General features: G+C 42.7%; 1 protein-coding gene across 1 annotated transcript in view; it reads right to left on the reverse strand.

Annotated features, from left to right (window-relative positions):
* Window positions 1–13,950, reverse strand: part of LOC143768427 (uncharacterized) — a 49,698-nt gene extending 35,748 nt beyond the window's left edge. The window contains exon 1 of the mRNA XM_077257105.1: window positions 13,731–13,950. The gene's annotated coding sequence lies outside the window, so the exon portion shown is untranslated. The remainder of the gene's footprint in view (window positions 1–13,730) is intronic.
* Window positions 13,951–22,283: the final 8,333 nt, after the last annotated feature.

Here is a 22,283-nt window from a genome sequence, read left to right on the forward strand (position 1 = left end):
GAAATTTGCGGCCAGAGCACACTCATTCCACTGAGTAAGCACGGACCATTTCCGAAATTTTTGGCAATACACTTCAGCTTCATCCTGGCCCTGAGAAATAGCCAGCAAGGCTTTTTCTGCCTGAACTTCAAGATTGGGTTCCTCGTAAAGCAATCCGAGCGCCAGAAAAAACGCATCAATATTTGCCAATGCCGGATCTCCTGGCGCTAGCGAGAAAGCCCAATCCTGAGGGTCGCCCCGTAAAAAAGAAATAACAATTTTAACTTGCTGAGCTGAATCTCCAGATGAACGGGGTCTCAGAGAAAGAAACAATTTACAATTATTCTTGAAATTCCTAAACCTAAATCTGTCTCCAGAAAACAGTTCAGGAATAGGTATTTTAGGTTCAGACATAGGACTACTGGTAACAAAATCTTGTATGCCCTGCACACGAGCAGCAAGCTGGTCTACACTTGTAATCAAGGTCTGGACATTCATGTCTGCAGCAAGCACAAGCCACTCAAAGGTAAAGGGGAGAAAGAGAGGAAAAAAAAAAAAAAACTCAGAATTTCCTTTCTTATTATCCCACTTCTGCAATGCATAAACATTCAATGTTGGCCTGGCATATTGTTATGACCCCAATGGCAGAGGGTCTCAGAAATATTTACTAAGTCTGCAAACACAAAAACCAGCTCATAGGGCAGTGGTAACTGGGCTGACCATATATCTAATCCTAGCACCACAAATAACAGCAGCCAGGGAACGTGCCTACGTTGATTCTAGACGTCTAGCGCCAGCCGGAGAACTAACTAACCCTAGAAGGTAAAAGAAAGACCTTTCTTGCCTCCAGAGAAAAGACCCCAAAAGTTGGATACAAGCCCCCAACAAATAATAACGGTGAGGTAAGAGGAAAAGACAAATGTAAGAATGAGCTAGGTATTTAGCAAAGAGAGGCCCACTAGCTAATAGCAGAATATAGTAAGATAACTTATATGGTCAGCAAAAACCCTATCAAAAATATCCACGCTGGAAATACAAGAACCTCCGAACCGTCTAACGGCCCGGGGGGAGAACACCAGCCCCCTAGAGCTTCCAGCAAGGTCAGGAATCACATTTAGTACAAGCTGGACAAAAATGAGAGCAAGCAAATAACCCAAGAAACAAAGAAGCAGGACTTAGCTTAATTTAGCACGAACCGGGACCAGCAGATTGGAGCAAACAGAAAGGATCTGAGTACAACGATGCCAGGCACTGGACTAAGGATCCAGGAAGTTTATATAGCAACACCCCTGGACAACGGCCCAGGTGGGTGCAAACTGAGGGAAGAAACTCCCAGAGTAATATCACTAGTAACCACAAGAGGGAGCCAAAAAGTCTAATTCACAACATGGATGATCGCAGAATAATCTCCATGGTGAAGAGAAACCCCTTCACAACAGCCAACCAAGTGACCAACACTCTCCAGGAGGTCGGCGTATCAATATCCAAATCTACCATAAAGAGAAGACTGCATGAAAGTAAATACAGAGGGTTCACTGCACGGTGCAAGCCACTCATAAGCATCAAGAATAAAAAGGCTAGACTGGACTTTGCTGAAAAAAACATCTAAAAAAGCCAGCACAGTTCTGGAAGAACATTCTTTGGACAGATGAAACCAAGATCAACCTCTACCAGAATGATGGAAAGAGAAAAGTATGGCGAAGGCGTGGTACAGCTCATGATCCAAAACATACCACATCATCTGTAAAACACGGCGGAGGCAGTGTGATGGCTTGGGCATGCATGGCTGCCAGTGGTACTGGGTCACTAGTGTTTATTGATGATGTGACACAGGACAGAAGCAGCCGAATAAATTCTGAGGTATTCAGAGACATACTGTGTGCTCAGATCCAGCCAAATGCAGCCAAACTGATTGGTCGTCATTTCATACTACAGATGGACAATGGCCCAAAACATAAAGCCAAAGCAACCCAGTAGTTTATTAAAGCAAAGAAGTGGAATATTCTTGAATGGCCAAGTCAGTCACCTGATCTCAACCCAGTTGAGCATGCATTTCACTTGTTAAAGACTAAACTTCAGACAGAATGGCCCACAAACAAACAGCAACTGAAAACCACCGCAGTGAAGGCCTGGCAGAGCATCAAAAAGGAGGAAACACAGCGTCTGGTGATGTCCATGAGTTCAAGACTTCCGGCAGTTATTGCCAACAAAGGGTTTTCAACCAAGTACTAAAAATGAACATTTTATTTTTAATTATTGAATCTGTCCAATTACTTTTGGTCCCTTTAAAAACAGGGTGGCACATGTTAAGAAGCTGAAACTCCTAAAATCTTCATCCAATTTTAATGTGGATACCCTCAAATGAAAGCTGAAAGTCTGAACTTCAACTGCATCTGAATTGTTTTGTTTAAAATTCATTGTGGTAATGTCTATAATCAAAATTAGAAAAATGTTGTCTCTGTCCAAATATATATGGACCTAACTGTATACATGTATGCCACATGGAGCAAAGCCCCCCTTTCAGCCTGCTGTAAAATAAAGCTGCCATGAGCTGGAAAAACAAGTTACATTTAGGACTGAGGGGATGTATCTTAGTGGACAATAGACCGTGACCTCATCCCCCACACCTGGGGCTGGACACACCTCTTTTAGTTGGTCACATATAAGGGACAAGACCAGGTGGTTCTCTTTTTTGCCTTGCTGAATTCCTGGGACAAGGATGGACTAAAGGTACCGTCACACTAAGCAACGTCGCCAGCGATCTGTGACGTTGCAGCGTCCTAGGGAGCGATATCGCTGTATTTGACACGCAGCAGCGATCAGAATCCCGCTGTGAAATTGCTGGTCGCTGCTAGAAGGTCTGCACATTATTTGGTCGCTAGGTCGCCGTGTATCGCCGTGTTTGACAGCAAAAGCAACCATACCAGCGATATTTTACACTGGTAACCAGGGTAAACATCGGGTTACTAAGCGCAGGGCCGCGCTTAGTAACCCGATGTTTACCCTGGTTACCAGCGTAAATGTAAAAAAACAAACAGCACATACTCACCAGCGCGTCCCCCAGCCTCTGCTTCCTGACACTGACTGAGCGCCGGCCCTAAAGTGAAAGTGAAAGCCGCTGTGCTGTTAGGGCCGGAGCTCAGTCAGTGTCAGGAAGCAGAGGCTGGGGGACGCGCAGGTGAGCATTTACTGTTTGTTTTTTTAACTTTTACGCTGGTAACCAGGGTAAACATCGGGTTACTAAGCGCGGCCCTGCGCTTAGCAACCCGATGCTTACCCTGGTTACCCGGGGACCTCGGCATCGTTGGTCGCTGGAGAGCGGTCTGTGTGACAGCTCTCCAGCGACCAAACAGCGACGCTGCAGCGATCGGCATCGCTGTCGCTATCGCTGCAGCGTCGCTTAATGTGACGGTACCTTTACACACATGGCTGAGCATACTAGGCCTCAGGGATAGCTGAGACATAGGTGGGAGGGCTGATATTGTATGTGTGATTTGGGTGATTTAGACAGGGTGGGTTTTTACTGTGTGATATTGTTATATTATTGTATACTGTAGTGAGATTACTGTATTAGAGTTTTATATCCATATATTGTGTATATATATATATATATATATATATATATATATATATATTTATAGTCGCCAGCTTGGGTATAAATATATATGTATGTTATAGACTGCAGACTTGTGTGTAATAAATACCCTTTATTGATACATGGTTTTGTCTCAGTATATAGTATAAGGAATAGATAACAGTTAGTGTATAGTATAAGGTAAAGATAACGTTGTGGTATTAAGTGGATATTAATTATTAGTAGTCAATTTTGGCGTTAATAGTTGATATCGGACCTCAAGAGAGGTGTAGGGAGAAATCCTCCTTTGATACTATAAGTTTAGTAATTTGTGGAGGAAAACCCTGTCCCTTTTACAGATACTATTGACTATGGTAGATTTGAATCCTCTGTCACTCCAGCTCTTATCTTCACCCAGTGCAGCCTCCTCCTGATGGACTGAAGGCTCCTTTGACTGAAGTTACATAGTAAAGACTAGGTCAATCAAAGTAGTAGGAGTCGACGCTAGGCAGATAATAGAGCTGGAGTGACAGAGGCTTCAGATCTAGTCATTTGAATGTCAATTCAAACGTTGATTTCTAAGTAATGAAGGAACAGACTAGCCATGTAAAAGTATTGCTGGACTTGTCTTTACAAGAGCTACATGTACATATAAATAGATTAGGGGTTGAAATCCTGCTGATAGATTCCCTTTAAGCATGTGGAATTGTCCTGAGAGTGCATCATGTAATCTGAACCGCTATTAGATTTGTATATTTCTGCATGATTAGTGCTTAGAACTGCACATAAATTCAAGGCATTGTAGTACAGTACAGAAATACTACATACAGTACTGTATATACATTATTTGTAGTGGAGAATTAGTACATCCACATTTCTTGAAAATTACTATTCATTTGTTCTATTTCCATAAAAAAGGGATATTAAAACTTGCATTCACATATGACACGTTTCTGAACTGCTGCACTGACAATCAGCAAATATAATGTGAATGCATCTAATTATAATACATTTGCCATATGTTTCCAATGTTATTACTCACATCACATCATGATAATGTGTGCAAAACACTATGGAATATGTTAGCGCTATATAAAAATAAATATTATTATTATTACATCACACTTAAACGAAACCATGAAAATGCAGTCCAATCTGCAGACATCATGCAGTATACAGTATGGAGAGTGGCGTAGATATATAGTTTTGTGAGAAAATATTCAGTATAACCCATGTTTTATTCATTCCTCTGCTCTTCCTGGCATTTTCAGTCCAGTTGGTGTTCCTATCAGTGACTGACAGTTTTCATTGGATAAGTGTGCCTATAGAGACAGCTGTCAGTCACTGATAGGATCGTCCACTGTGTAGGGAGGTCGACCGGACCGTGGGTATCTGCATGCCTGGTCCGGAACTAAAAAGGCTGCATACTCTGTTCCCGGGGGGAAGCTTGGAGGGGGCGGATCTTACCCTGCTGCCGAAGGGAAACCTGAGGGAGCCGGACCTTCCTCCTAACGAAGGAGGGTGGGGAGAGCCTAAAAATGGCACGCAGCGTCAGAGGCATAGGAAGAGATAGCGGGCAAAGCAGGAGAGTCTGGCACCACCGCAGAGCAGTGCGGAGGGCAGCACAGACAGCAGCATGCAGTTCATGCCAATAGGCAATCTGGTCTTCAACTTCATAATCCAATAAGCTTCTCTTAGTTACACTTGTCTTGGCCAGTTGCCACCTCTTAATATATAGTTAACCCTTTAAATCCCATAAAAGCCATTAAAATATCATTATTTACATTGTGCATTTCTAAAACTCAACAAAGAACTAGAGTAGTATAGGGACTTGAAAGACAATGAGGACCGCTGACGTGGGTTGTGTGGGTTGCAAGTTTGTGTATTTGGGCCAAAATGTTATCCAATGCCTCATGCATAATATTTATATTTTGCTGCACTTTTTTTTTTCATTTCCATGCAGGATGACGCCAAGACCATAAATTTTAACCTCGTAAACTAGGGTACATGTCCCTAAGTGCACCCCCACTTATATACTGCTTTGCAGCCCACCTGATCTAATGATATGGGCATCATTAATAGACTGCAACCCACACAGTACATCTGTCAGCTTAATACAAGACTTTTCAGCATGCAATTCTAATACTAAGCGACCACCCCTTCATCAGTACTTTGCACCTGTGCTTTGCACCGCCTTTATTAAGGGGGCTACCGCATCATGTAAGTGCATTAGTTTTGTGACCTGTGTTGGCAAATACGGCTGCCTTTTTTTCTGCTATGTTTCTAGCATTCTACATTTGTACAAAATGTTTAATTGCTGTTGAGTAAGATGCATTTTTATTATAAGATTATAATATCTAAGAAATATGCTTTCCTTTTTTTAAAAGAATTTTCCTTCTGAAAGGTTTATTTCAACAGCTGCGCCCAAAAGAGTGAAAATGACAGATAGGATTTAGGTTTTGAGGGGTATAAAAATAGAAAGCAATTACCGCTGTACCGCCTTCTTTAGAAGTTTAAGGCTTTGATTTGATTTGTTATTTCTATCTGCTGTCATTCTTTATCTGTGAGAACTTTTATCTTACAAAGTGTACTGCTTGTTTCCATGGAGCTCGGCCAATCAGACCCTAGCGAGTCAATGCTGTAGTTATATTGCAGAAGACAGGTTAACTTCTAACTTCACAGTCACCTCTCTCCAGCCCATTGATTTCGATACAGCAGTTATCATTAGCCTACAACATTCAGCTGGTCCCAGAGCAGGTCTTCTAATCATGGCTCTCACTTTCCCAAGATGTGTGCTTTTTTAAATGCCCTGTTATCTACGTGTGCAAATAAAGTGATAGCTAAATGTGTTACATCAGAACTTGTGCTGAGCTTTATAGTTCTACTAATGCTACAGCTTTGCTACTCACCAACACTGCCAATCGAGGAGCAGTGTTCGTCCTGCCAGAAACCAGAATGTAAGGAGGCTGCATAGATCTGAGCTAGTCAGGAGACGACTTCAGAATATCCCTTTAAACTCTAACATTTGCACTTCTTAGACCCTTCCTAGAGTTATTACTTTTGTCTCCCAATTAAGGCTTTGATCAAATTTACATGTGCAGGTTTTGAGACACAAAGAGAAGCCACAAAATTATTGTTTGTAAATTCATCCAAACCTGTCTACTTTTGTTGGGGACACTTAAAGGGGTTGTCCGGTCCAAATTGATAAGTCTGCAGTCACTCTGTCTGACTGCAGATTTATAAATTCCCCCCGCCACACACACAATTTGTATTTAAAAAAAAATTGTGCAACGACTTTCCAGTGTTGATAGTGGATGGTACATTGGTTTACCAGCTTGCTGAAAATCCCAACTATTCCACCAAATGTTAAATACTCATGTAAAGCAAGTTATACAGAGAGCTCTCATGTCTTACCTGCCAAAGAGATATGTATCAGTGCCAGACCAAAGAGAAAAGTCGCACGTCCAGCCCTCATACTGCCAGGTAACAAGGCCAGCCGATAATGCTCCACCAGCCTGATGGCTTATATACAATTCTAAACTGGCTCAGCTTCAACTCAAATTAATAAGTACAACACTCCCACTCCCAATGACTCTATAACTCCAGATTAACACATTAAGGACACAGCCAATTTTTGTCACAATTTTTTGCACTTTCATTTTTTCATACCATTTTATTCTTTCATAGACATATCCATTAGAGCGTTTGTTTTTTGAGAGACGAGTTGTTGTTCTGCAAGTCGCCACTTTACTATATGTTGTTTGGAAAAAATGGGGAAAAAATGATAAGTGGGAGTGAAGTGGTGAAAAAAACTGTAATTCCACAATGTTTATTTTTTTGAGGGGGGGTCGTTTTTACAACAATAACCCCTTCATGACCGGAGGTATTTTCATTTTTGCGTTTTCGTTTTTTGCTCCTCTTCTTTCCAGAGCCATAACATTTTTATTTTTCCGGCAAAACGGCCATATGAGGGCTTGTTTTTTGCAGGACAAGTTGTATTTTTGAACGACACCATTGGTTTTAACATATCGTGTACTGGAAAATGGGAGCTTTTGCCTTTGATTTTTTACTATGTTCACTAAATGCTAAAACTGACCTGCCATTATGATTCTCCAGGTCATTACGAGTTCACAGACACCAAACATGTCTAGGTTCTTTTTAAGTGGTGAATGAAAAAAAAAACAACAAAGTTTGTTAAAAAAAAGAATTGTGCCATTTTCCGATACCTGTAGCGTCTCCATTTTTCGTAATCTCAGGTTGGGTGAGGGCTTGTTTTTTGTGTGCCTAGCTGATGTTTTTAATGATACAATTTTGGTGCAGATACAATCTTTTGATTGCCAGTTATTGTATTTTAATGCAATGTTGCGGCGACCAAAAAACGTAATACTGGCGTTTTTACTTTTTTCGTTACGTTGTTTAGCGATCGGGTTAATTCTTTTTTTATATTGATAGATTGGGAGATTCTGAATGCGGCAATACCAAATATGTGTATATTTGATTTTTGTTATATTTTATTTTGAATGGGGCAAAAGGGGGTGATTTGAACTTTAATTTTTTTCATATTTTTAAAAGCTTTTTTTTAAACCTTTGACATGCATTAAGTTTCCATGGGAGACTAGAAGATGCCATAACCCGATCGGCTCTGCTGCATACAGATGATCAGATCGCCTGTATGTAGCAGAACTCCTCACTTGCTATGAGCGCTGTCCACTGGGTGGCGCTCATAGCAATCCAGTAGTGACAATCATAGAGGTCTGCAGGAGACCTCTGGTTGTCATGCTAACCCATGATCACAGATGTGCAGATTTGCTGCACGACTGCCAGAAGCACATGTTAAGTGCCGCTGTCAGAGTTTGACAGCGGCATTTAATGGTTTAATAGATGCGGGTGGATCGCGATTCCACCCGAGGATGTTCCGGGCACATGTCAGCTGTTCAAAACAGCTGACATGTTCTGGGAAAGATATGGGCTCACCGCCGGAGCCCACATCAAAGTGAGGGTGTCCGACATTGGCGTATTATTATGCCCGATGTCGGAAAAGGGTTAATTGTATGCTAAAAATGATCTGGCAACATGATTTTCCATGTCAGTTTGATTACAGAGATACAAATTCGCATTGTTCTCTTATTATTTTAGTGGCTTGAAAAAAATTCTAAACTTTGTAACAAGAAACAATTGGATTTTGTTACCTTTTTAGGAGACCCATAACTTTTTTTTTACCTCTTCTGTCAATAAAGCTCTGTGAGGCTTGTCTTTTATCCGCTTAACTGTCATTTTTACTGATATCATTTCGGGATACATACCACTTTTTTTTTAATGGGAGGCCGGGCTGACCTTATCACTGGCATTTTCCCATGGTCCTGAGGTCACTGCAGTTCAGCCCTGCCTCCATGATTTCACCGCTGGTCAATGATGCTGTGATCGCAGCAGCTCATTCACCAGTGGTTCTTGGCCTGGACGGTTGCTTCTTGGCACCATACAGGTTGAAAAAAATATCTCTCCAGACATGGTTTACGGCGTGGGGCAAAACGACCAACAGGTATAGTATATTGTTGTTTTTTAAAATTTTATTTTTATTACAGGAGATCGTGGGCTTTGATGGAATTAGGCGTGTGGTGAGTGTAACCTGTGTTTGTTATTTTTAAATAAAAAAGGAAAAGTGTGCTTAGATTTATTTTTAATAAAGGACTTTATTCTGGCTGTGTCTTTATTTACAATACAACTATAGGATTAGTAATGAAGAGGTGTCTTACAGACACCTATCCATTACTAAGTCATGGGCTTGATGTCACCTGACAATACAAAGGTGACATGAACCCCACAAATATGAACCCCACTTGCCACCGCTACAGGGCAAGTGGGAAGAGCTGGGCAAAGGGCAAGAATTGGAACATCCAATAGATTTGCCTTTAATGGGCAGCTGCGGGCTGCTATTTTTAGGCTGGAGGAGCCTAGATCAATGGCCCCTTGCCAGCCTGAGGATACCAGCCCCCAGCTGTCAGCTTTAGCAAGGTTGGTTGCCAAAAATGGGGGGACCCCACACCGTTTTTTAAATTATTTATTTAAATAATTAAAAAAAAAACAGTGTGGTGACCCCTCTATTCTTGATAACTAGCCTTGCTGAGGGTCCCCAGCTGTGAGTTTTGCGTGGCTTGTTATCAAAAATAGGGGTGGACCCACGACTGGATTTTCATTCATTTATTTAGTTATATCGCAGGCAGCGGGTGAGGAATACCCCCATCACTCGCTCCTGCTGTCACTGTTATTAGCCGCAGCAGGTGTAGGTTGATGGGAGTAATAGTCCCAAAAGCCCTCACCTGCTATCATTGCTCTGACTTGAATATAAATCTCATCATTCTCTTCTGCTGGCACCGATCACCGGCAGAGCAGGAGAGAATGATGAGAGCCGTCTTCAGCACCTGGCGCCAGGGAACAGCGATTACTGTAGAGCTTCTTTCCTGCCATCCATCCATGTGGTACTGATGCAGCACACTGGCGGCACAAGGTTGCCACACGTGTGCCGCAAGTATTACACACAGACACGGATATCTCCAGTGGCATTTTTTCCGGTACCAGAAATAAACAGAAGTGTGAAACCGGCCTTACATAAGTTATTCTTCACAATAAATATAAAGTCATGGCCGAAAGTGTTGCCTACCTTGAAATTGTTCCAGAAAATTAAGTATTTTTCACAGAAAGTTGTAGCAATTACACATGCTTTGTTATACACATTTATGTCATTTGTGTGTATTGGAACAACACAAAAAAATAGAGAAACAAATTCAAATTGAACACAATTTCGTTCAAACTCACCTGTGGCAAGTAACAGGTATGGGCAAAATGAAAATCACACCAGAAACCAGATAAAAATGTGAGAAGTTGACTCAAACTTTGCATTGTGTGTCTGTGAGTGCCAAATTAGGCATGGAGAACAGACAGCGAAGTTCCAAAGAAATTCAAGTTTTCCTGTAGGCTCAGGGTGCTAAATTGCAGTTTGCGAAAATGTACATCAGTAAGCTAAAATCCTTCTAAGAAAGCAACTTGTGGACCAATGAGACCAAGATAGAGCTGTTTGGTAAAGGACATCATTCAACTGTTTATCAAAAATGAAATGAGGCCTACAAAGAAAAGAACACAATACCTACAGTCAACTGTGGTGGAGGTTCAAAGATGTCTTGGGGTTGTTGTGCTGCCTCTGGCACTTGGTGCCTTGACTATGTGCTTTGCATCATGAAATATGAAGATTACCAAACGATTTTGTGTCACAATGTAGTGTCCATTGTTAGAAAGCCGGGGTTGCTTCCTAGGTCATGGGTCTTCCATCAGAACAATTACCTCAAACATACTTCAAGAAGCATCCAGAAATGGATGGAAACAAAGCACAGGAGGGTTCTGAAGTGGCCAGCAATTATTTTGGATCTAAATCCCATTGAACAGCTGTGGAGAGATCTTAAAATTGCTGTTGGAAGAAGGCACCTTCAAATATGAGAGACCTGGAGCTGTTTGAAAGAGAAGATTGGTACAAAATTCCAGCTAAGAGGAGTAAGAAGCTTGTTGATGGTTAAAGGAACTGATTGATTGCAGTTATTTATTCCAAAGGATGTGCAACCAAACATTAAGTTGAGAGTGCCAACAATTTCATTCAGCCCATTTTTGGGTTTTGTGTGAAATTGTGTTCAATTTACATTTTTTCTGTTTTTTTTTGTATTGGTTCAAAACACACAAAGAAAATAAGCATGAGTATAACAAAACATGTGCAATTGCAATAATTTTCTAGGAGAAATACTTCATTTACTTGAGCCGTTTCAAGGTTGCCAACACTTTCGGCCATGACTGTATATCACTGACCGTGTATGCACAATGTGACTACATAAAATATAAATGTATTCTCAATTTATAATATGTACATCAATTCCACCATGCTACGTGCAAGTCTGTCCATCCACCACAGTTAGCACCCAGGGATGTAATCTTATAATGTCTCCCCTTTGCCCTTTGTCAATCAATTACTGCTTATTGAATAATGATGTGGCAATGTATTGAGAACAGATATATGAATAGTAGCTGCAGTTATTGCTATATATGACATTTGGCCATTTATATGACCGTATGTTGCCTTGTCACTAATATCTCTTGCAATTATCCCCCATATCAGCAAACTCTAACATAGAGAATAGAAGCAATAGTTACTTCTTCAAGTCTGTAGGAGGGATCAACTATCGTCTACTAATTCTCCACACTTGTACAAGCTTATATTCCAACCTTCCAGATACTAGTATCCCATTATAATTCATTGCTCTTTCATCAAACTCATAATTGAGAAGATCATTAGAACGTTGTTTCTCTAATCTCATAGCTGTATTAGATATGTCTAGTCTCAACGTGTTTCGCCCAACCACTTATTGGTGGAAACATCCATCAGGAGACTAATACTCTCATTTGGCACCAGAGTAAATGATGGACACGCTGAGGGCCACGATATGAGTACCTGGTGACATATACGTAGTTCACAATATATATGACAGATACTAATAACAGGGAGACATGCACATTTTATTAAATTCTCTCCTTACTGAGCTTCCCCAGCTTCTTCTCTAGTGAACTCCTCATCAGTAATGATAGGGAAACACCAAATAAAAGTTAAAATTTAATTTTGAAGCCTTGTGGGAATGTTTACTGTATGGGGGGCAGAGAGGGTTCTTTAAGCCATTCTTCACCTAATCAATTACCGCTACATAAAACAGAGGTGGACTTTACTATGGAACCAGCACCTCCATTTAAATTCATACTGAGGAAAACAGACCAGACACTTCTGCTTGGCTGGATATGATCATGCTGATTCCTAGATTACAGTAGTTAGGGTCTGACAGACTGGCTGATGGCATGACACGACTGCAAACGATTTGCGCTAACAGTTTGTCCAGTGCACATAGACTGGTTCTCGGCAGTGCGCTGCACGAAGGATCATTTCACCAGAGGAACCAGCTCTTTGATTGCTCTTCAGACAATCGTCAGTCAGCCTGTTTACACTGCAAAGTAATCGAAATGAAATGAGCATTTTTAAGAATGCTCATTCACGATTATTGTTCAGTGTAAATGCAGCTTAACAGAAAAAATATTACTATGTAGGCTCTACAAGAGCTTAGCTACAGGGGTCTGCAGGGGCATGTGCTCTGGGAAATATTGGGTGTACAAATAAGTCACTCTACGTTGATCAAAATGATTAGTTACAAGGCTTAGCAAGTTATAGAAGTTAGCGTTAATTTTTAATTTTGTACCTTTACACATTGCACATTATATAGAAACTGGTACATGAAGAATTATCTTGCAATGCTATGCCATGTCTGCAAAAATATTTTTGTAATCAGTAAAGTTGATATTTGTCTTACAAGAAGCTTAAATTTAAAAAAAATGTCAATGCTAATTCTTTATTTGTTTCCGTGAAATCCTATATTCTGATCAACCTTACTTTTTATCTGTGATATTTTCGTAACATTTTTTTTACTGTGGTGTATTATTCACAAGCTTTGTGTGGTTAAGCTGATGTAATGGAAAGTCTGATTTATTGGCTTAACTTTCGAAGTTTTTATCAGATGCTGCATTGGTATTAAACCATCTTGTACAAATCCTAGTCTATACTGAAAACTGCAGCCTGTATGAAGGTCACATATGCCATTACCCAGCAGCAAATGTCTCAGAAATCAATGCACAGTTATTATAAGTGGATACTAGTGATGAACAGAAAGATTGAAACTACTCTGGTTCAGCATCCAATTTTGTCCTCCAAGGCAGCCGCAGCAAGGCAGTGTTCACTTCTGAAAAAAGCAATCCTCTCCATCCTGGGCGCCTCATCCGACATCAGAAGTAAACACTGCCCTGATGCATCTGCCATGGAGGAATGAACTGCTTGCTGCACCAGGGTAGTTGCACACTTTTTGCTCATCTCTGGTAATATAAAATATTTGCAACACTGAATTCTTTGTAAAAAGGATTCAAAAATTAAATAGATGTTCATTTATTTAAATAGCCATCATGTTACGTTACATTTTCCTTGTAGGGTCAATGTTTGGCTACCCACGTTTCATTAGACAATGATAGCTCATTCTTGGGGTTACAGAAACTGAACCTCTTTGCAGCACAAGTTTCATTTCAAAATATATTGTATTCATGAAACAACCTTTTTAAACTTCTTCATGTTTTCATTAAAAATCCTTTTTTTAACCAATTCACCCGAAGCCTGCTTTCATCTTCTTGACCAGGCCATTTTTTTCAAATCTGACTACTGTCGCTTCATGAGGTCATAACTCTGGAACGCTTCAAAGGATCCCATTGCTTCTGTGATTATTTTTTCATGACATATTGTACTTCATGATAGTAGTAGAATTTATTTGATAAGACTTGTGTTTATCTGTGAAAATTGGAAATTTGCTGAAAATTTTGCAACTTTCAAACTTTAAATTTTTATGCCCTTAAATTAGAGAGATATGTCACACAAAATTTTTAGTAAATAACATTACCCACATGTCTACTTTACATCAGCACCATTTTAGAAACATCATTTTATTTTGTTAGGAAGTTAAAAGGCATTAAAAGTTGAGCAGCGATTTATTTTTACAACAAAATATACAAAACCAATTTTTTTAGGGCCACATCATAGTTAAAGTGACTTTGAGGGGCCCATATGACCAAAAATACCAAAAAGTGACACCATTCTAAAAACTGCACCCCTCAAGGTGCTTAAAACTACATATAAGAAGTTTGTTAACCCTTGAAAAATTTATGGAATGTGGAAGGAAAAAATAAATACTGAACTTTTTTTTTTCAAACATTTTCCTTTAGGGAAAATCACGGAATAACTGCGTTCTGTTATTTGCAAATAATGAGCCGCAGTCTGACGCGCGCACTGCTCTCCTAGGTTCTCAAACTGGGGGAAGAGTCGCAAGAAGGACATTCTCCTAGTGTGTATATAACTACTCCTCACTAGTGATGAGCGAATATACTCATTACTCGAGATTTCCCGAGCACACTCGGGTGTCCTCCGAGTATTTGTAAGTGCTTGGAGATTTAGTTTTCCTTGCAGCAGTGGAATGATTTACATCTGTTAGCCATCTTGATTACATGTGGGGATTCCCTAGCAACCAGGCAACCCCCACATGTACTTATGCTGGCTAGAAGCTGTAAATCATTCAGCTGCGGCAATGAAAGCTAAATTTCCGAGCACTTACAAACACTCAGTGGACACCCGAGCGTGCTCGGGAAATCTCGATTAACGAGTATATTCGCTCATCACTACTCCTCACGCATGAGTTAAACAACCCAGGAGAGCAGTGCGATCGTCACTTAGGGCACTGATGATAAACTTGCCTGCTGCTGACTTCGGCTCACTATTTGTTAGTAATAAAGGGCTGTTGCGCCCTGATTACTTAATCTACTTTTTATTTCACTTCTCTTCCCTGCATTAAATAAGCAGCACAGCCAATCGGTGTTAGTTTTGTTTGTGTCCTCTTCTCCCCGTCTGTACAGCACAGCTCAGGAATGAGTTGTGTTGTCATCCATAGCATGAGCTCCTCTACCCCACAATGTAAGCAGCAGAGGGAGATAGAAAACTCCCTGCAACAGCTGCAAGGTTTGAAGGAGGACCCCCCTCCAGCCTAACAGTGAATAAGTGCAATGGGAGGCTTTTAGCGTGGGGTGTTAGAGGCCAAGTCACTTTGGATTGAATGAGGGCCGCATTCTCTCATCTCTCGTTTCATACCTGACTTGACCACACAACCTTCCCCTTATCACCCCTGACTAAGGCATTTCCCCTTATATAACCCCTGACTGCACCCCTTCCCCGTATCACCCCTGACTGAGACCCTTCACACTATATCACGCCTGACTGCACCTCTACCCCATTTCACCCCTTATTGCACCCGCTACTCCCCCTCTATCAACCCTGACTGACTGGGCCCCCTCTCTCTATATCACCTGCCACTGACTGAGCCCACTCTCGCTAAATCACCCGACTGACTGCACCTTCCCCTCCGTATCACCCCTTACTGCACCCACTTCCCTTGTATCACCCCTGACTGAACTCCTTCTACCTGTATCAACCCTGACTGACTGGTCCTCTCTCCCCCTGTATAAACCCTTACCGAATAAGCCCCTCTCCCCGGTATCACCCCTGACTGAATGAGCCCCTCTCTCCCTGTGTCACCCCTGACGGAGCCCCCTCTCTCTGTATCACCTCTGACTGACTGAGCCCTTCTCTCCCTATGTCACCCCAGACTGAGCCCCCTCTCCCTGTATCACCCCTGACTGACTGAGCCCCTCTCCCTGTACCTCCGTGACTGAACACCTCTAGCACAGGGCATTAATATTTTTAGGGAAGAATTTTACTATCTAGAGAGCACAAATGTGGCATTATTACTATATAAGGGGCACAGTGGTGGAATTATTATATGGGGTGGTAAGAGGAGCACGGTTATTGTACCGCACAGTAGGTGCAGTAATAGGGACACATACTGCAGCAGTGGCTCAATATTGGGGTATCATCAGGATGAGGAATTTGAGCAGGATGGGAATAGATGGGGACGGTGCGGGAAATATGAGAAGTCAGATGTGTCTTTGCTGCAATCTGTGCAGACGAGTTCTGTTTGGAGAAGTTGTCATGTCGGTCTGGGCCAGATGGAAAAAATGGAAAAAGTGAACAACTCCATCAGAAGGAACGTCAGCTGTAAGTCACCATCTATAACTGTACTGTGATTTCTTATATAGTCTGCAGGACTGGTATTTACCACTAGATGGTCTCCATATAGTAATATCAGTGATTGTTTTTGTATATAGATTTATTTTCATTGACAGCGCGGTCATCTGTTAATGTTCCCCTATACTCACAATTAGGGTGCGCCACGTAGCTGTAGTTAGGATTACCTGAATAGGGGCCCTCAGATTTCTCGTCCCCCTAAGCTGAAATCCTAGCTATGCTTCTGGGCACACTCGAACGCCGAGCAGTTGCAAGAAGCCGGCTGCTGCGGCTAACACTGTGCTCGCTATTAACGAGAAATTAATATTCCCACCTTTCCACGACCATGGGCGTGGAATGGAGTGAATATTAATTTCTCTTTAGCAGCGGGCACAGGAGTTAGCCACAGCAGCCAACTCTTGCCTCCTGTGTCCTGTTGCTCTGCCGCTGCCTCGCCCCCACCTCCCCACCACAGCCAGATTAGTGACATCTGGACTATGAGACGCACTCTCCATTTTCCTCCTCATTTCTGGAGGAAAAAAGTGAGTCTTAGGGTATGTGTCCACGTTCAGGATTGCATCAGGATTTGGTCAGGATTTGACCTCAGTATTTGTAAGCCAAAACCAGGAGTGGGTGATAAATGCAGAAGTGGTGCATATGTTTCTATTATACTTTTCCTCTATTTGTTCCACTCCTGGTTTTGGCTTACAAATACTGATGTAAAATCCTGATGCAATCCTGAACATGGACACATACCCTAATAGTACGAAAAATACAGAATATGTAATTTTGTGAGCTGACAACTATACCTTTGCACTATTTAATATACTATGAAGTATTTCCTAGTATTTCACTTTGATAAAACTTTATTGCTACAGTCATGTGCATTTTTTTTACCTGTGTATTTTCTACAGCTAATACAATTCTGTGAGGAAAATCTGCACATAAAACTCATCAAAACCACAAGAGAATTTGACATCCCAACAATTGGTGGAGAACGCGGCAGCGTTCCTAACGAACACATGTGACTGCTACAAGAGGTAATGCATGTCCTGGGTGAAGGTGACCATAAGCCAGCAAGCGACGTCAGACAAAAATGGAGGACCTGATTAAACATCTGATGCCAGCACAGTATCACAGTAAACAGCTGGTGTAACAGGAGACAAGTAAGTTGCTTATGCATTAGCTCCAGCAGCAACAACAAAAGACCAGCACCGACCGACAGCAGTAGCAGATTGATTTGCTCACAGATGCGGTTCGTGGCACGGCGACAGCACCAACTCCACGGTCAGCTTATGATTTTTCCGTCCAGAAGGCGGTAAGGAGAGCTCTGCAGAAAATGACCCTGGGTGATGACATAGAGGCCTTTTTGATTGTTTTTTAAAGGGTCGCCAAGGAGGTGCTGGCTCTATGCTGAACGAGGGAGCCCCACAAGGCCTACTATGACTTGACCCTGCAAGACACCAAGGAAAATGGCAAGTTAAAAACTGAAATTTTGGCGTCTTTTGGGGTGACGATAATTGTCAGGGTGCAGCAGGTCAACTGCTGGGCGTATCGCCGTGACAAACCACCTCACCCCCAAATGTTTAACCTACTGCAACTGGTCCAAAAATGGTTGCAGCCAGAGTCTCTACCCCTGCACAGATGGTATAGCGAGTAGTGATGGATCGGTTCATGTATTCCCTTACAAGGGCAATATAGGCTTGGGTTGCCAAAGATCAGGTTCCTTGAGAATGCAGCCCACTCTATACTGGGTGCCCCAACAGGGGGTGGAGGCCCAAAAGGGAGTGGAGCATCCAAGGTCCAAAGGGACAGGGGAGGTAATGCTGAAGGTCCCTGCTGGCACTATTATATGCTTGAAATGTCATGGCCCAGGCCATATAGCAGCTGGTTGACCTCTTAGCAAATGGACTATAGCTGCTGCTGTTCTTACTATGCATATCTGGCATGCAGTGTGAACTGTTCACCCATTGAGGGGCCACAAGCTTGTTCCGTAAAGGTAAATTGTTGGCAAATAGTAACTGGACAATTAGCTCTCCAGTTGAAATCAGGGAAGAAATTTGGCATCTCGTGCATTCATGGTGATGCTAAAGACTATCCAGGGCCAGAGTGGACATTAAAACGACCCAAGGTACTGAGTACCACGAGGTCGTCGTCGTCCAGGACTTATAGCACCCCATTATCAAAGGCCTAGACTTTTGTGTGTTTTGAGACATGTGACGGACAGGGCTCAGTTACTCAGATAAGAAACAGGCGGTAGACACATTATGATACTTTCTTACGTAGCGAAAATTTAAATTGGTATCAGACAAGACCATGCCCCACTCGAGTGGATGAGGGAGAAAAAGAGGAAAATGCTAGGGTCACCTGCTGGTTTCTAGCCCTATAGGATTTCAGCTTCCATGGGGAACTTTATTTTGCCTGCTTTCCTTTGCTTGTGGCAGGGTTTATGAGCAGCAATAAACCAGCATGGACATTTAATAATAATAATAATAATAATAATAATATTTATTTATATAGAGCCGACATATTCCGCAGCGCTTTACAGTTAAACAGTTTCAAACACAACAGTCATAAGTAACAACTTTGACAATACAATAATTAAAGCAAAATTAGACGACCCTGCTTGTGAGAGCTTACAATCTACAATGAGGTGGGGGAGATACAAAGTACAGGTGTGTATTTACAATGATGTATTTACAATGATGGTCCAGCCATCTTCAGGGGATGGGAGATAAATGGAAGTAGTGAATGGGCTACACACACACACAAACCTGAAATGACTTTGATTAGGGAACGTGATGGGCCGCTCTGAACAAATGTGTTTTGAGGGAGCGCCTAAAACTATGCAAATTGTGGATGGTCCTAATATCTTGGGGTAGAGCATTCCAGAGGATTGGCGCAGCATGGGAGAAGTCTTGGAGTCGGGAGTGGGAGGTACAGATTAGTGCAGAGGTTAGTTGAAAGTCGTTTGCAGAGCGCAGTGGTTGGTTAGGCCAATAGACAGAAATGAGGGAGGAGATTTATGGGGGTGCCGCACTGTGGAGAGCTTTGTGGGTGAGAACAAGTACTTTGAATTGGATTCTATAATGAATAGGCAACCAGTGTAACGACTGGCGAAGAGCGGACACGTCTGAATACCGATTATCTAGATGGACAACCCTGGCTGCTGCATTAAGGATAGACTGGAGAGGGGAAAGTCGAGTAAGGGGGAGGCCAATTAATAGAGCATTGCAATAGTCCAGGCGGGAGTGGATCATGGCGCCAGTGAGGGTTTTTGTTGTTTCCATGGTTAGAAAAGGGCTGCTTCTAGAGATGTTCTTTAGGTGTAAACAGCAAGAGCGGGCAAGAGATTGTATATGGGATGTGAAGGAGAGATCGGAGTCAAACATAACACTCAGACAGCATGCCTGCTGACCGGGATGTTATTATGGTACCACCCACGGAGAGGGAAATGTCAGGTTTAGGGAGGTTTTGGAGAGGTTGAGTTTCAGATAAAGAGCAGACATGATGTTGGAGACGGCGGACAGACAGTCACTGGCGTTCTGTAGTACAGTTAAGGACAGGGGATGACGTGTATAGTTGTGTGTCATCAACGTAAAGGTGGTACTGAAAGCCAAATCTGCTGCTCATCTGATCAATTGGGGCCGTGTTGAGAGAGAAGGGGGCCAAGGACTGAGTACTGAGGTACCCCAACGGCAAGAGGAAGAGGAGATGAAGTGGAGCCAGCAAACAAAACACTGAAGGAGCAATCAGAAAGGTAGGAAGAGAACCATGAGAGAGGTGTCCCTAATGACTAGTGACTGGAGCCTAGAGAGTAGGAGACGGTGGTTAACAGTGTAGAAAGCTGCAGAAAGGTCAAGAAGAATGAGCAGAGAGTGGTCACCGTTACATTTTGCTGTCAGAAGGTCATTGGTCACCTTGATGAGTGCAGTTTCTGTTGAATGTAGGGGGCAGAAGCCGGACTGTGAAGGGTCTAGGAGGGAGTGGAGAGGTAATGGGTAAGGTGGGAGTAGACTAAGTGCTCCAAGAGTTTAGAGATGAAGGGGAGATTGGAGACTGGTCTGTAGTTATTTGTGCAGGATGGATCGAGATAATGGAGTAATGATAGAGTGTTTGAAGGAGGATGGGAAAAAGGAGGGAGAGATTAAAGATTGTAGTTACTTGCGTTGTGATGACCGGAGAGAGACTGGAGGAGATGAGAGGGAATGGGGTCAGTAGGGCATGTAGTCGGACGAGAAGAAGAGAGGAGCCTGGAGACTTCTTTTTCTGTGATGGGATCAAATGTGGAGAGTGAGCCAGGGGAAATGCAGGGAGGGATGGGAGTCACTGAACTTGGTGGTTGGGAGCAGATTTCCTGATGGATGTTGTCTATTTTCTCTATAAAGTGAGAGGTCAGGTCATCAGCACAAATATCTGTGATAGGGGCTTGTGCTTTTGGCCTGAGGAGGGAGTGAAAGGTGTCAAAAAATTTCTTGGGGTTGTTGGATAGTGAGATCAGGGTAGTGTAGTAGGTATGTTTGGCGAGCTAAAGGGCAGAGTTATAGGTTTTTAACATAAATTTGAAGTGGAGGAAGTCTTCTGGTGTGCAAGTTTTCCTCCACAAGCGTTCAGCTCTCCTAGAGCAGCGCTGGAGAAATTGAGTTTGCTATGTGAACAAGGGCTGTTTCACTCTGTGTTTGGAGGTTCTGAGGGTGAGGGGAGCTACTTTGTCCAGGGTGCTTCTAAGAGTGTCATTGTAGTGATGTACAGCCAGATTAGGACAGAAAAAAGAGGAGATTGGGGACAATGATGAGTGTAGTGAGTCTGAAAGTGTATGCGGCTTAATGGCTTGTAGATGTCTGACTGAATGGTAGGTAGGAGTGTGCTGGGGTGGGCGAGGATTTGTGAGCGTGAAGGAGAGAATGTTATGGTCAGAGATGGGCAGCGGTGAGATATTTAGGTAGGAGGTTGAACAGAGCCGAACAAAGACCAGGTGAAGGGTGTTACCTGTTATGACCCCAATGGCGAGGGTCTTAGAGAAACAAGTAAGTCTGCGAAGTACAAAAATCCAGCTCATAGGGCAGTGGTAACTGGGTTGACCATATATCTACTCCTAACGCCAACACTAGCAGTAGCCGGGGAACATGCCTACGTTGGTCGCTAGATGTCTCGCGCCAGCCGGAGGACTAACTACCCCTAGAAGAGGAAAACAAAGACCTCTCTTGCCTCCAGAGAATAGACCCCAAAAGTAGGATAGTAGCCCCCCACAAATAATAACGGTGAGGTAAGAGGAAATAACAAACACAGAGATGAACTAGGTTTTAGCAAAGAGAGGCCCACTTACTAATAGCAGAATGTAGTAAGATAACTTATATGGTCAACAAAAACCCTATCAAAATCCACGCTGGAGATTCAAGAACCCCCGAACCGTCTAACGGCCCGGGGGGAGAACACCAGCCACCCTAGAGCTTCCAGCAAGGTCAGGAAACAGATTATATATAAGCTGGACAAAAATGCAAACAAAAACAAATAGGAAAAAGCAAGGAAGCAGACTTAGCTTAATCAAGCAGGAACCAGGATCAGTAGACAAGAGCACTACAGATTAGCTCTGATATCAACGTTGCCAGGCATTGAACTGAAGGTCCAGGGAGCTTATATAGCAACACCCCTGACCTAACGACCCAGGTGAGCATACAAGGAATGAATGACATACCCAGAGTCAAATCACTAGCAGCCACTAGAGGGAGCCAAAAGGTAAATTCACAACAGTACCCCCCCCCCTTAGTGAGGGGTCACCGAACCCTCACCAAGACCACCAGGGCGATCAGGATGAGCGGCGTGAAAGGCACGAACTAAATCGGCCGCATGCACATCAGAGGCGACCACCCAGGAATTATCCTCCTGACCATAGCCCTTCCACTTGACCAGGTACTGAAGCCTCCGCCTGGAGAGACGAGAATCTAAGATCTTCTCCACCACGTACTCCAACTCGCCCTCAACCAACACCGGAGCAGGAGGCTC

The sequence above is a fragment of the Ranitomeya variabilis genome, chromosome 4, assembly GCF_051348905.1.
Source record: "Ranitomeya variabilis isolate aRanVar5 chromosome 4, aRanVar5.hap1, whole genome shotgun sequence".
In the NCBI taxonomy this organism is placed as follows: domain Eukaryota; kingdom Metazoa; phylum Chordata; class Amphibia; order Anura; family Dendrobatidae; genus Ranitomeya; species Ranitomeya variabilis.